Source organism: Pan paniscus, chromosome 10 (genome assembly GCF_029289425.2).
Source record: "Pan paniscus chromosome 10, NHGRI_mPanPan1-v2.0_pri, whole genome shotgun sequence".
Taxonomy (NCBI): domain Eukaryota; kingdom Metazoa; phylum Chordata; class Mammalia; order Primates; family Hominidae; genus Pan; species Pan paniscus.
Window position 1 is genome coordinate 102,960,277 of NC_073259.2, and position 13,927 is coordinate 102,974,203.

The 13,927-nt window shown below is 42.6% G+C and overlaps 1 long non-coding RNA gene across 1 annotated transcript in view; it reads right to left on the reverse strand.

Moving 5' to 3' along the window:
* Nucleotides 1-265: 265 nt before the first annotated feature.
* The window catches only part of LOC134728494 (uncharacterized), a 36,439-nt gene continuing 22,777 nt past the window's right edge, over nt 266-13,927 (reverse strand). The window contains exon 4 of the long non-coding RNA XR_010108942.1: nt 266-3,357. This is a non-coding gene — a long non-coding RNA (uncharacterized LOC134728494). The remainder of the gene's footprint in view (nt 3,358-13,927) is intronic.

Sequence of the window (13,927 nt, forward strand, 5' to 3'; positions counted from 1 at the left end):
GGAGGCTGAGGAGGGAGAATCACTTGATGCCAGGAGTTTGAGACCAACCTAGGCAACACAGCAAGACCCCATCTCTACAAAAAAGTTTTAAAAATAGCTAGGCGTGGTGACAAGCACCTGTAGTCTTAGCTCCTTGGGAGGCTAAGACAGGAGGATCTCTTCACCCCAGGAGTTTGAGGTTACTGTGAGCTATGATTGCACTACCACACTTCTGCCTGGACAACAGTGTGAGACCCTATGTCAAAAAAAAATTACTTCTTTCTTGTTGCCTTCCTTTGATCAGCAGCTTGGTTACTGGAATTTAATAAACTAATTGGAGAATGGTGTAAGTGCAAGATAACAGCTCAATGTACCATCTCTATCTCTTCCCAGATTGCCTGGGAGGTTATGTTTTAGAAGAGTGTCCAATGTCCTTATCTCAAAAGTCTAAATAACATGGCAATTTTAGGTGCTATAGGAAAGAGATTTTGGAAAGAAAGGTGAATACTTTATCTTCCCCATCTAATCATACGGCACTGTGTTCTCCTTATTAGGCTTTTGCATAAGAAAAACCTGAATACAGCTTCTCTGAAGAATATGTATAAATGTTTGTGGATTACAAATAATATTAATAAACACCATCTGCACCCCTTAGAGTGTTCCAGGCTTGTCCCCAGAGAGTCTCTAACAAAACAACTCTTAGTCTCATCTTTAAAACCAATATCATGCTGTTCAATTACCAGGAAATGCCTGTCTCAACATCCAGCCTCATCTTGAGAATAAACAACAATACATAAAGATAGAATTGGTGTTATATTGTTGTCATTGTTAATAAATTATTGAAAATTATTGAGGGTCTCATTCACACTGGTATTGGGGTAGATGAATCCTATACCCCGAAGTACTTGGAGTGACCTAACTCCTCTTTGGTTAGAAATTCAATAGGGAGTTTCCTTTGTCACTAGTAGTTGAAAACTGAGGGTTAAGACCTGGGATTTATTTCCGAAACACAAATCACTCAGCTCCTTGACATATATTCTACTTTTTTTTTTTTTTTTTTTAATTAGAGATAGGGCCTCACTATATTGCCCAAGCTGGTCTCAACCTCCTGGGCTCAAGTGATCCTCCCACCTTGGCCTCCCAAAGTGCTGGGATTACAGGCATGAGCCACCACACCTGGCCCAAAATATATTGTACTTTAAATCAGAGTAAGGGGTGCAAACTGGTGGCTCCAGGGCCAAGTCGAGGTAGCAGCTATGTACAGTGTTGTCTTCTTTCCTCCCTTGCTCCCTCTCTCCCTTCTGTCCTTTTTTTATGTATAATATTTGAGCTAGATTTTCTTTTTTCTTTTTTTTTTTTGAGATGGAGTTTCGCTCTTGTTGCCCAGGCTGGAGTGCAATGGCGCGATCTCAGCTCACTGTAACCTCTGCTTCCTGAGTTCAAGTGATTCACCTGCCTCAGACTCCCGAGTGGCTGGGATTACAGGCACCTGCCACCATGCCCAGCTAACTTTTTGTATTTTTAGTAGAGATGGGGTTTTGCCATGCTGGCCAGGCTGGTCCGGAACTCCTGACCTCAGGTGATCCACCTGCCTCAGCCTCCCAAAGTGCTGGGATTACAGGCATGAGCCACCCCGCCCAGCCTAGGTTTTCTTCTAGCAGAGCATGCACCCTCCTATTCATCATAGTTTCTTCCATTCCCTGTTGCCTGTCCTACACCAGGTAGCTTTACACATTTGAATTATTTTCCTGGCCCCTGAAGACATTTGAGTTCTGTTTTCAGAACACTGAGCAATTTGCAAAAGGGAGGGATATTTATAACAGTTATTCCAGAGCATTTACTAAGGACAGGCCGTGCACGAGAGGTACTTTCCACATATTATTTCACATATCCTACATCTTTAGGAGGCTAAGAAAGATGAACTAGTCCAGAGCCACAAAGCTGGTAGATAGCGGAGGCAGGACTGATAAACAGAGCCTCCCCAGAGTAAGCCACATTACAACACATGACAGTGTGTGCTGTTCTGAAACAATCACACCTGGTCGTCTTCTTAAAAATTTAAAGAAATAATTACAGAGGCTTCAACTCAGCAGCAAACTACAACTGCATCTGAAATTTAAAACTTAGAAAAGAGAAAAAGCAGATAAGCCCCAGAGCAAAACTGTTAAAAAAAAAAATTACCCGCGATGGCAGAAATCCTAAATAACATGAGAACAAGAGGTTTTTCTAGGCTGCTTTTGAAGTAACTGTTCTTGTGTGCATGTGTATATATACTATATTTTGTTTAAAATATTTTTATTTTACTAGATCCTGAGTGGAAAATTTTATTTCTCTCAGGACAGTGCAAACAGAGCATCAGAGCCGAAAGCTGGCAGCTGTGTCCTCAGAAGCAGAACCAGAATAGGGAAGGGGTGGCAGGAAACTGGGAAAATTCTGGAAACCTCTGGAAAATTCCAGGCTAGTCAATCTTCAGTGGTGACAGGAGCCCTCTTACCCTCCCTCTGGTTTCCTAACAGGGGCCAAGTGAAGGCGATACAGTAACAGTCCTGCAAACTACTAATCTTCTATCTTCAGGAAGGGCTCCCTTTACTGAATTCACCTTTATCAGGGCCTGCTGCTGTGCTCTGTGCTGAAATACTGAGGCACAGTCCCTGCCCTCCTGGAGCTTAGAATCTAAAGATAAAGTCTTTCCTTTTAAATTCCACTTACTCAGAATTTCAAATATTTCTGACAACCATTTTCAAGCATGAAATGTTTTCTGGAACCCTGAGATTTTTGTCAGACGTGGACTGTATCCTCCAGTATGTAGATCCCAGGATGCTAGGGACTGAGTTGTCTTCCTTCTCCCTAAATTCATATGTTGAAGCCCTAATCCCACATGTGACTATACCAGAAATAGGGGCTTTAAGGAGGACTAAGGTTAAATGAGGTCATAAGGGCGAAGCCCTAATCCAACAGAACTGGTGCCCGTGCAAAAAGAAGAGATACTGGAGCTCTCTCTCTGCATGTGAGTCCCAAGGAAAGGTCATGCGAGCACACAGTGGGAAGGCAGCTGTCTGCAAGTCAGGAAGAGAGGCCTCACCAGAACTCAACCATGCTGCACCAGATCCAGCCCCCAGAACTCTGAGAAAGTAAATTTATGTTGCTAAAGCCACTAAGTATTTTGTACTTTGTTTAGTAACCCAAGCTGATGAATATACAGGAAAACTTCCAGACCATGTCATATTGATGAATACCAAGCTTGCTTGTGCAGTGGGGAGCGGGAGAAAGAATCGTCCTCAGTGTGAGGCTGTTGGCGTCTCATCTTCACTCTTGTCTTCTGAACTTGCCTAGTGCATCTGAATTTGAACAGTAAGGCCATTCCATGGGAAGCAAAACCTAGAAGAAAAAGACAAGCTAGTACACTTTTTCAATATGCATCAAAACTTGGATCCTAATCACAGCTAAGAAGGAGAAACCCTCTACGAGGAACTCTAAGGTGGTTAGTGATCAATGAACTAACCAGGTGGTCTTCCCTAATTATAGAATCTATGAAGAGGAAAACAGTAAGGCGTATGTGTAACCATTCTGCATGTGAAGTTCTATATGGTTGTCCCTTGGTATCTTAGAGGGATTGGTTCCAGAACCTCTTACATATGCTAAAATGCCTAAGTTCTGATATAAAATGATTTAGTATTTGTATATGACCTACGCATATCTTCCCATATACTTTAAATCATCTCTAGATTATTTATAATTACCTAATACAATATAATATATTGTATTATATATTATATGTATTATATGTATAGATGTATTATATATAATACCTGATATAATGTATTACCTAATACCTTCCTGCTAAAGGGAACACAGTGTTCCTTAAAAATCTCTCTCACCATCATCTCTCATCATCTTTCTATTATCAATCAGATCATCAGCCAGGCGTGGTGGCTCATACCTGTAATCCCAACAGTTTGGGAGGCCAAGGCAAGTGGATCAACTGAGGTCAGGAGTTCAAAACCAGCCTGACCAACATGGTAAAACCCCATCTCTACTAAAACTACAAAATTAGCTGGGTGTGGTGGCACATGCCTGTAATCCCAGATATTTGGGAGGCTGAGGCAGGAGAATCACTTGAACCTGGGAGGCAGAGGCTGCAGTGAGCCAAGATCAGATCAAGCCATTGAACTTCAGCCTGGGCAACAAGAGTGAAACTCTGTCTCAAAAATAAAAAATAAGATCATCAATGGGCTGCATAGATACCCATGCACCCTGTGCATAGTAAGTTCTCAATAAATATTTATTGATAATAATGACATAATAATTTTACTCTCACAGTTGCCCTTGACCAATGCCAGCAACAGCATCATTCAGTTTGGAATTTAGAAATCAAATCTTCAGGGGATCAACCCTGGATGTCTCCAACAACAGATTTCCTGGAAGTTTTGGGATCTTGCTGATATGACCTCTCGTTGGTGCCAAATTCTATCAACCTTGAACACATCTCCAGAATTTTGTGACTATTCTAAAGAAGACTTTTGTGCTGAGGATTATTAAAAAGAAACTTCCTGTGACATCTCTAGTCCAGTTGGAAACAAAGCAATCTTATTCCTGCTAAGCAGATATGCTGCTCCAGGCTCTGAGCATGTAGCTGGAAGGGTTTGCTGCTCCCTGCAGGCAATCCCCATCCATGACTGCACTTGCAGCTGGCGCCTGAGACAACTGCTCCATCCTGGGAAGCAGCCTTTCTATACCTTTCTGAGAGCCCTGCATAACACACAATAACATGTTGGATTATTTAACATTACATGTAAAGGTCAAGGGAAAAAATGGTAATGCAATGCTAAGTCTAAATGACAATTGGGAATGAGTAAATCTGGTTGTCTTGGTAGTTGGATACCTGCTTTCTGCTCCTAATAGTATTAGGTGGCTTAGCCACCTAAGCTGTCATCCCCTATTCCATTGGATTCTCCTATAGCCTTATGCTCTATCCCTAATCTTTTTAAGAATATGCTACTAGCTTCTGAAGGACAAATATCAGAACTATGAAGGAGACAAAGGAACTCCAGTTACAATAAGATAAATGCAGATGAAAACCACACTAAGACACCATTTCTCAATCATCAGATAAGCAGAAATATAATATTAGATAACATACTCTCTCTGTTGGCCATTCCAAGGGCTAATAGGAATTCTTATACATTATCGGCAGGAATGCAAAATGGTATAACTTCTATAAAGGGTAATTTGGCAATATCAGGCAAAATTATACATGCATTTACCCTTTGATGCAGCAAACCCACATGAAGACTCTATCCCAAAATAAAAGAACATGAAAAGACTGGAATATCACCACTAAACAAACCCTAATGAAATAAAGGATCTAGACAATGATCACCAGCAGCTGTTAGGAACACATAAAGAGAGACATCATGTGCTTCCTGGTGAAGTTCACAATAAACCCTGTAACGTATTATTGCAAAAAAATCAAACTGAGTCCGACCAAGCCTCTAGATTTAACTGTCAAATTATAGGAACTATAAGGGACAGAGGAACATATTAAACAACACCATAGGCAATACAATGAACAAAATCCAGACTGTAGGAAACAGTATAGGATAAACAGTCTGGCTGAGAATCTTCCAGAGTTCGTGAAATATATGAATCCTTAGATTTAGAAATCACAGTGAATCCTAAGCAAAACATATAGAAAAAAAAACTATATTTGCACACATTGTATTGAAAATCGTAAAAACAAGATCTTGAAAGCAGCCAGAGGGAAAAATATTATCCAGAAAGCATAGCTCATGAAAAATAGGAGAAACTAACAGATTGAAACCAAAATCTATTGTTTTTAAATGACATACAAAATCTAAGGTCCCCTTCCCAGAGACGGGCTACCTATTGGCAACAAGGAGAAATAACATAGATACATAAACTCTCTGCTTAAAATCACTATTTGTTTCAAAATCACTCTTGGATGGGTGCAGTGGCTCATGCCTGTAATCCCAGCACTTTGGGAGGCCAAGGCGGGTGGATCACTTGAGGTCAGGAGTTTGAGACCAACCTGGCCAACATGGTGAAACCCCATTTCTACTAAAAATACAAAAATTAGTCGGGTGTGATGGTGCGTGCCTGTAATCCCAGGTATTCAGGAGGCTGAGGCAGAAGAATCGCTTGAACCCAGGAGGCAGAAGTTGCAGTGAGACAAGATCACGCCATTGCACTCCAGCCTGGGCAAAAAGAGTGAGACTCCATTCCCTGCAAAAATAAAATAAAATAGAAATCACTTTTGCCTATTTTTCTTATTTCTATTAAGGCGTGGGAAGAAACTGTGTCCAGGTAGGAGAGTTGAAATTAGATGTCACTATTAGTTCTTGATTTCTGCTCTTAGGAAACAAATAAAAGCAGTTAGCCAGCCTTCCTTGCTTGGCACGGTCACTTTGTTGCGCTTGCAAAGATTTGGATGGGTTCTGAGCGACAGCTCTGGTGTCTGCCATCTTCACCAAGTGGGAGATACCACCCCAGGGGTGAGGATGGTTTGCACAACTAAAGAAGCCACTATTTGGGCTGAAGACAGGAGCAGCGGGAGTGGTGCATCTGATAAGATAGGAGATCAGGGAAGTGCAAAACTCTTCTGGCTGGTCTCTGCCTCCTGGGATCCTACAATTTCTATTATGTGAAATCAAAAAGAACCACAGTACAAACTGCCTCAGAGAAGAGAAGCAGTCTTCAATTTGGCAGACCCCAGAACCACTTCTGTGATCATTCAGGCCTCGCTGAACAATCAACCAGAGCAGGGCAATACCTGCTCTGGCTTGGAAAACCACTGAACCATGGCACTTGGTGGGCCAGCCTCAGCCAAGGCCATAGGGACCTTAACTGGCACAGACAGAGATCTGAGCAATACGGCCCCTCAGACAAAGGCTTCTACCATCCCTGACAACAAATCACCCCATCTCAGCTTGGGCTGAGACTTTCACTTCCTTCCATTGTGGCACATGAGCCATGGAAAACCAGCAAGGTATGTACCCAACGCAGTGCTTGCAATTATCTCATTTAGTTCCCACCCTGTGAAGTGGTACCTATCCCCATTATATATGGGAAGAAACTGAGGCTTGGAGATACTAAATAACCAGTTGGTAAGTGGAAGAACTTGCAAGACTGGGTGACTGCAACACCCACATTCTTCACCACTGCCATAAAAGGTTTCCACATATTCAGGCCAGCCTGGCGGCTCAAGCCTATAATCTCGGCACTTTGGGAGGCTGAGGTGGGTGGATCACTTGAGCTTAGGAGTTTGGGACCAGCCTGGGCAACATGGCAAAACCCCATCTCAACAAAAAATAGCTGAGTGTGGTGGCATGCACCTATAGTCCCAGCTAGTCAGGAGGCTGAGATAGGAGGATCACTTGGGCTGAAAAGGTCAAGGCTGCAGTGAGGTGAGATCACATTACTGCACTCCAGACTGGGAGGCAGAGTGAGACCCTGTCTCAAAAACAAGAAAACAAAACAAAACAAAAAAGGTTTCTACATATTTAAGACTCCTGCTTCTAATGCCTTCGATGAAAGAAATTCAGGCTTGCACACCCCAGCTGATTTTATAAGCTTCATATAATAATCTTTATCCCTTTTACTCTTAGAGAGAAAACTGTCCTACTGGCACCCTTCAAAATATTTACTCTCTCAAGAGAGAAGAGGTTGTCCTCCAACACTTTCTCAATCTTAAGAGTGCCTGGCACGACCAGGTGCAGTGGCTCATGCCTGTAATCCCAGCACTTTGGAAGGCCGAGGCGGGTGGATTGCCTGAGGTCAGGAGTTCAAGACCAGCCTGGCTAACATGGTGAAACCCTGTCTCTACAGTCCCAGCTACTCAGGAGGCTAAGGCAAGAGAATCGCTTCAACCGGGGAGGCAGAGGTTGCAGTGAGCTGAGATTGTGCCACTGCACTCCAGCCTGTGTGACAGAGCAAGACTCCATCTTAAAAAAAAAAAAAAAAAAAAAAAAGAGAGTGACTGGCACATCATTCCTCCAAAAAATACAATAATTTTTTTCTATTATTTTAGAGATGGGTATCACCATGTTGCCCAGGCTGGCCTCAATCTCCCGGGCTCAAGCAGTCCTCCCACTTTAGCCTCCCCAAGTGTTAGAATTACAGGCGTGAGCCACCACGCTCAGCCATAGAAGCATGTCTCCAGCCCTAGAGCTGGACCATTTACTTCAGTGTCTCTGGCCAGGCACACTGAGGATGATAAAGGCTGCTGATGCCACGGCACTGACTGCACCCTGAGGAGAGCAAAGCATTGCCAAAGAAGCCCAAGCTGTTCGGTGGATGAACAGATCCCAGGTACCTGGGAGGCTGAGATGGAGGATCACCTGAGCCCAGGGAGGTCGAGACTGCAATGAGCCATGATTGTGCCACTGCACACCAGCCTGGGTGACAGAGTGAGACCCTATCTCAAAAAAAAAGAAAAAAAAGGCCCGGCACAGTGGCTCACGCCTGTGTAATCTCAGCACTTTGGGAGGCTGAGGTGGGCAGATCACTTGAGGTCAGGAGTTTGAGACCAGCCTTGCCAACATAGTGAAACCCTGACTCTACTAAAAATACAAAAAAAATTAGCCGGGCGTGGTGGCGCCCGCCTTTAATCCCAGCTACTTGGGGGTGCTGAGGCAGGAGAATCACTTGAACTCGGGAGACGGAGGTTGCAGTGAGCCGAGATCGCGCCACTGCACTCCAGCCTGGGCGACAGAGAGAGACACCATCTCAAAAAAAAAAAAAAAAAAAAAAAAGTAGCAGGATATGCCCCGGCTGCCTGCTACTCTGTACAAATGATACCCAAAGGCACGTTTCATCAAGGGGCTATTGAGAAACACCTGGTTTACAAGGTTTTGAAAAGTTTTGAAATAACCATCACTTGAGCTTCATTCAGCAGTTGGAGAATCAACCCAAAGATAGAAAGGGTGATATTTGATGTCCTGTGACTACTGCATTTATTTCAGTAATATCAATATTGGCAGCAGGATGGGCCTAAATTGGGTGGGGAGGGTGTTTGCTTCTTAATTAAAGGCCCTTCCTCACCTCATATCTATTCTCATTAGTCAGTAACTGGAGACAGCCATCTATGAAAGATTTTGTTTTTCAACGGTGTTTTATTTTATTTTCCTAAAATGTCAGTTGGATGGCCAAGGAAATTTTTCCCCCAAGAGTCCTTGGAGATTATTTTGAGCCGAAATAGCCACCATCACGGTTGGCTGAGCACTAAATGAAAAATAGTGTTAGATGTCAAATTAATATTTTAGGACCGAAAATGTACAAACCCTCCCTGGCATGTCAGCCAGCGTGATAGCAAGTGTTAGCTACAAAACTGCAGGGTGACGACTGGAAGGCTGGAGCCACAAGTGGCCATCAGTTCAAGAGCTGAAATCCAAGAGCAGGAGAGAGAATTACAGGGAGTAGGTCTCTATTCATCAAATTTGGCAGACTAGAGGGGCAAGAAAAGACAAGAGTGATGACGTTTTTAAACGGATTCATTTTGTGAGATGACTGCTGGGTGAAAAGCAGTGGATTAGGGCTTTGTCAAAACCACAGCTGAAGCCTTAAGAGAAAAATATGATACTGTAGAAAATGACAATGGAAAATACAGCAATGTGACAAAAGCAGGCTACAAACCAAATGTACAACATTGTCCAATTTTAAAAAAATAACATGAGAGGGGGAGCACACACGAGTGAGTGCAAGAAGCCTGGTTTTGCCATAGAATGTTCTAGAATGTTTTCTTAAAACATACAGATCCCTTGGCCCCACCCCTAGAGGTTCTAATTTATTAGATCTGGTTTGGGTCTCAGGTATATGGGTTTCTTTTTTTTATACTTTAAGTTGTAGGGTACATGTGCACAATATGCAGGTTTGTTACACATGTATACATGTGCTATGTTGGTGTGCTGCACCCATTAACTCATCATTTACATTAGGTATATCTCCTAATGCTATCCCTCCCCCCTCCCCCCACCCCATGACAGGCTCCAGTGTGTGATGTTCCCCACCCTGTGTCCAAGTGTTCTCATTGTTCAATTCCCACCTATGAGTGAGAACATGCGGTGTTTGGTTTTCTGTCCGTGCAATAGTTTGCTCAGAATGATGGTTTCCAGCTTCATCCATGTCCCTACAAAGGACATGAACTCATCCTTTTTATGGCTACATAGTATTCCATGGTGTATATGTGCCACATTTCTTTATCCAGTCGATCATTGATGGACATTTGGGTTGGTTCCAAGTCTTTGCTATTGTGAATAGTGCCACAATAAACATATGTGTACATGTGTCTTTGTAGCAGCATGATCTATAATCCTTTGGGTAAGGTATATGGGTTTTTAAAAGCTTTTTAGGTGGTTCTCTCTGATATAGAGCAAGAAAGAGAGGGGTGGGGGGAGGGGAAAAAAGATCAGAGATAGCTTTATGGGGCATTTCATTTTTTTTTTCTTTTTTCTTTTTTCTTTTTTTTTTTTGAGATGGAGTCTTGCTCTGTTGCTCAGGCTGGGAGCTCAGTGGCACAATCTTGGCTCACCACAACCTCCACCTCCTGAGCAAGCAGTTCTCCTGCCTCAGCCTCCCGGGTAGCTGGGATCACAAGCATGTGCCATTATGCCCAGCTAATTTTTAAAAAATTTTTATTATTATTATTTTTTTAGTAGCGACAGGGTTTCACCAGGTTGACCAGGCTGGTCTTGAACTCCTGAACTCAGGTGATCCACCCACCTTGGCCTCCCAGAGGGTTGGGATTAGAGGTATGGGCCACTGTACCCAGCCTCATGGAGCATTTATGATTTAAATGTTTTGCCAGTGGATTTTCTATATTTACATATTGCTCCATGAATATGCATTGTGTTTATTCTCAGAAAAGGTTATTAGTACAAATTCTAACTCAACTTCTTAGGAGAAATAGCCTCCGGCAACAATAATAATAATGATTAATTCTTACAAAGTGCTTCCTGAATGCCAGACACGGCTTTATTAATGCTGCCATTTAGTCTTGAAAATAACTCTGATGTAGGCACCAGTGTTGCAGCCATTTTATAGATGAGAAAATCAGAGGCCAGAGATTCTAGCTCAGACAACTAGAAAGAGACACAGTATGAGCATAGGGACTGTTACTGGGAGCCTGAGGCTTCACTCCCACATTCTATTTCATCCTAGTGAACAGGATGTTTCAGACAGGAAGAAGTCTGTGGTCCAGACACCAACCTGAGGCACCGAGGGCTCCCCTCGGATCACATCATCCCATGTACTCTGGCTCCTGGGCCTCAAGATGCCTGCTTTGAGCTTCCCTGGGAAGTCATGGGAAGTTTCTCCCTGCCTTCCCATCAGTGTCCTGTTCCTTCCAGAAACTTCCCAGAGTTTGCTACTTGCCTGACAGGAAGAATTCTATCGCCAGGCAAGCTAAACAGAGGGAGAAAGAATGAAGAAATTGAACAACCCAGGACACTGGCTGGCTATTGAGGCATGCCATCACCTATCCTTTGAAAAAAATTCTTAATTGGTTTTTTAATTGAAGTGGAGAATGAACTTCTGTGAAGTACCCCATACCATTGTACATGAGGATACAGATATGAAATCTACAGGGGTTTTGACTGGAGAGAGGACAGAGCATTCATCGAGATTATTTCCCCATTTTGCAGATGGCGGTGCCAAGTCATTAAGTAATGTCCTAAAAGAGAAAAGAATAAGTTGATGCCCCTCCCAGAACCAAAGTCTTCGCTAGTACAAAAATGTTGGGAGCCAGCCCCCCAAAACCTGGCCATAAACTGGCCCCAAGACTTGCCATAAACAAAATCTCTGCAGCTCCGTAACATGTTCATAATGGCTCTAACGCGCAAGCTGGATGGTTGTGGGTTTAGGGGAATAAGGGCAAGGAACACCTGGCCCACCCAGGGCGGAAAACCGCTTAAAGGCATTCTTAAGCCACAGACAATAGCATGAGCATCTGTGTCTTAAGGGCGTGTTCCTGCTGCAGTTAACTAGCCCAACCTATTCCTTTAATTCGGCCCATCCCTTCACTTCCCATAAGGGATACTTTTAGTTAATTTAATATCTATAGAAACAATGCCAATGACTGGTTTGCTGTTAATAAATATGTGGGTAAATCTCTGTTCAGGGCTGTCAGCTCTGAAGGCTGTGAGACCCCTGATTTCCCACTTCACACCTCTATATTTCTGTGTGTGTGTGTCTTTAATTCCTCTAGTGCCATTGGGTTAGGGTCTCCCTGACCAAGCTGGTCTTGGCACAAAAGTATTCTGTGGATTTTAAAGATTTTACAAAATCAGTAGGTATTTTAATTCATTCTCTTTCATGGTAAGGTTGCCAGATAAAACACAGCATGCCCTGTTAAATTTGAATTTTGAATAACAAATAATTTTTTGTAAAGTATGTCCCAAATATTACATAAAACATATATATATGTTGTTGTTTTGTTTTGTTTATTTTATTTTGTTTTTTTGAGATGGAGTCTCACTCTGTCACCCAGGCTGGAGTGCAGTGGCACGATCTCGGCTCACTGCAAGCTCTGCCTCCCGGGATCACACCATTCTCCTGCCTCAGCCTCCCAAGTAGCTGGGACTACAGATGCCTGCTACCATGCCCAGCTAATATTTTGTATTTTTAGTAGAGACGGGGTTTCACTGCGTTAGCCAAGATGGTCTTGATCTCCTGACCTCGTGATCCACCTGCCTCGGCCTCCCAAAGTGCTGGGATTACAAGTGTGAGCCACTGCACCCAGCCAAAACATATTTATATTTTAAAATTATTTGTTGTTTATCTGAAATTCAAATTTATCTGGGAGTCCTGTATTTTTATTTGCTTAATATGGCAGCCCTATTTCATGGGAAACATGATTTATTTTCTCCTTGGAGATTGCTTTTTTTCCTCAGTGTCACTAGCTCAATGATTTGAAGAAGCATAAACCAGAAAATTAATCCCAGCCCATCCTTTTGTGCCAGACACCCACAGGGTCAGTTCTTTTGGTAGTCAGTGAGTATTACATATTGCAAAAGCACACATGCGTGCACACTCACCCACACACCTTCAAGCACACATGCACACACTTTCACATCAATGTTCTTACACTCATACATACAGATACAAATGGATTCTGTTTCTCCTAATATCCTAAAATAAAAATCCCTCACTCCGTTCAGATTTTCATGGCTTTCCAAACACATCATTCTCCTTTTTGGTCAGTGTCTGTCTGTTCAAGGAGAAAGTCATATCCCCAGCTTGCTTTGTGTGCTCAGCTACACTGACTCGGCTTCCCACAGAGTAGGCTGGCACTGAGACTTTATCTCTTGTATTTCAGAAAATTTGAATTCTCTTTTCTTGCCATTGCATAAAACTGCCTGTTTTAGTATAAAGGGATGAAAGTTGTCTTAGGATCAGATAATGAATGCAACTTACTAACAAGAAAAAGTACAGAACTGAGAATTGAAAACTCAAGCCATATAATGAAAACATTTGAAAATGAGAGAGAAGAAAAAATTTTTATGTATTCACAGGAAGCAGTATAGCACAGTGGTTAAATCATCACTCCCATAGCCAGGCTCCTTGAGTTACTAGATGGCCAAATTATTTACCCTAATCCGTAAAGTGGAAATAATAACACCTGCCTCCTAAGGTTGTTGTGGTAATTAAGTAAATATATAGAAGATGTATGAAATTGTATCTGACACATAGTGTTTGCTTTTATAACGATCTTTGATTTGCCAGGCACAGCAGTAGCTTCTTCATGTGTATCCTCCCGTATAATTGTCGAAATAAGCCTTGAGATGTGTGGACATGAGGAAACTGAGGCTCCAAGAGGTTGACTTGCCCAAGGCTACACAGGTGGCATGTAGCAAAGCCAAGATTCAAGTATCAATCTCAGGACACAGCCACCCGTCTCTCAATTACCCAGTATTAAGGCGACAAAAGGTGGAAG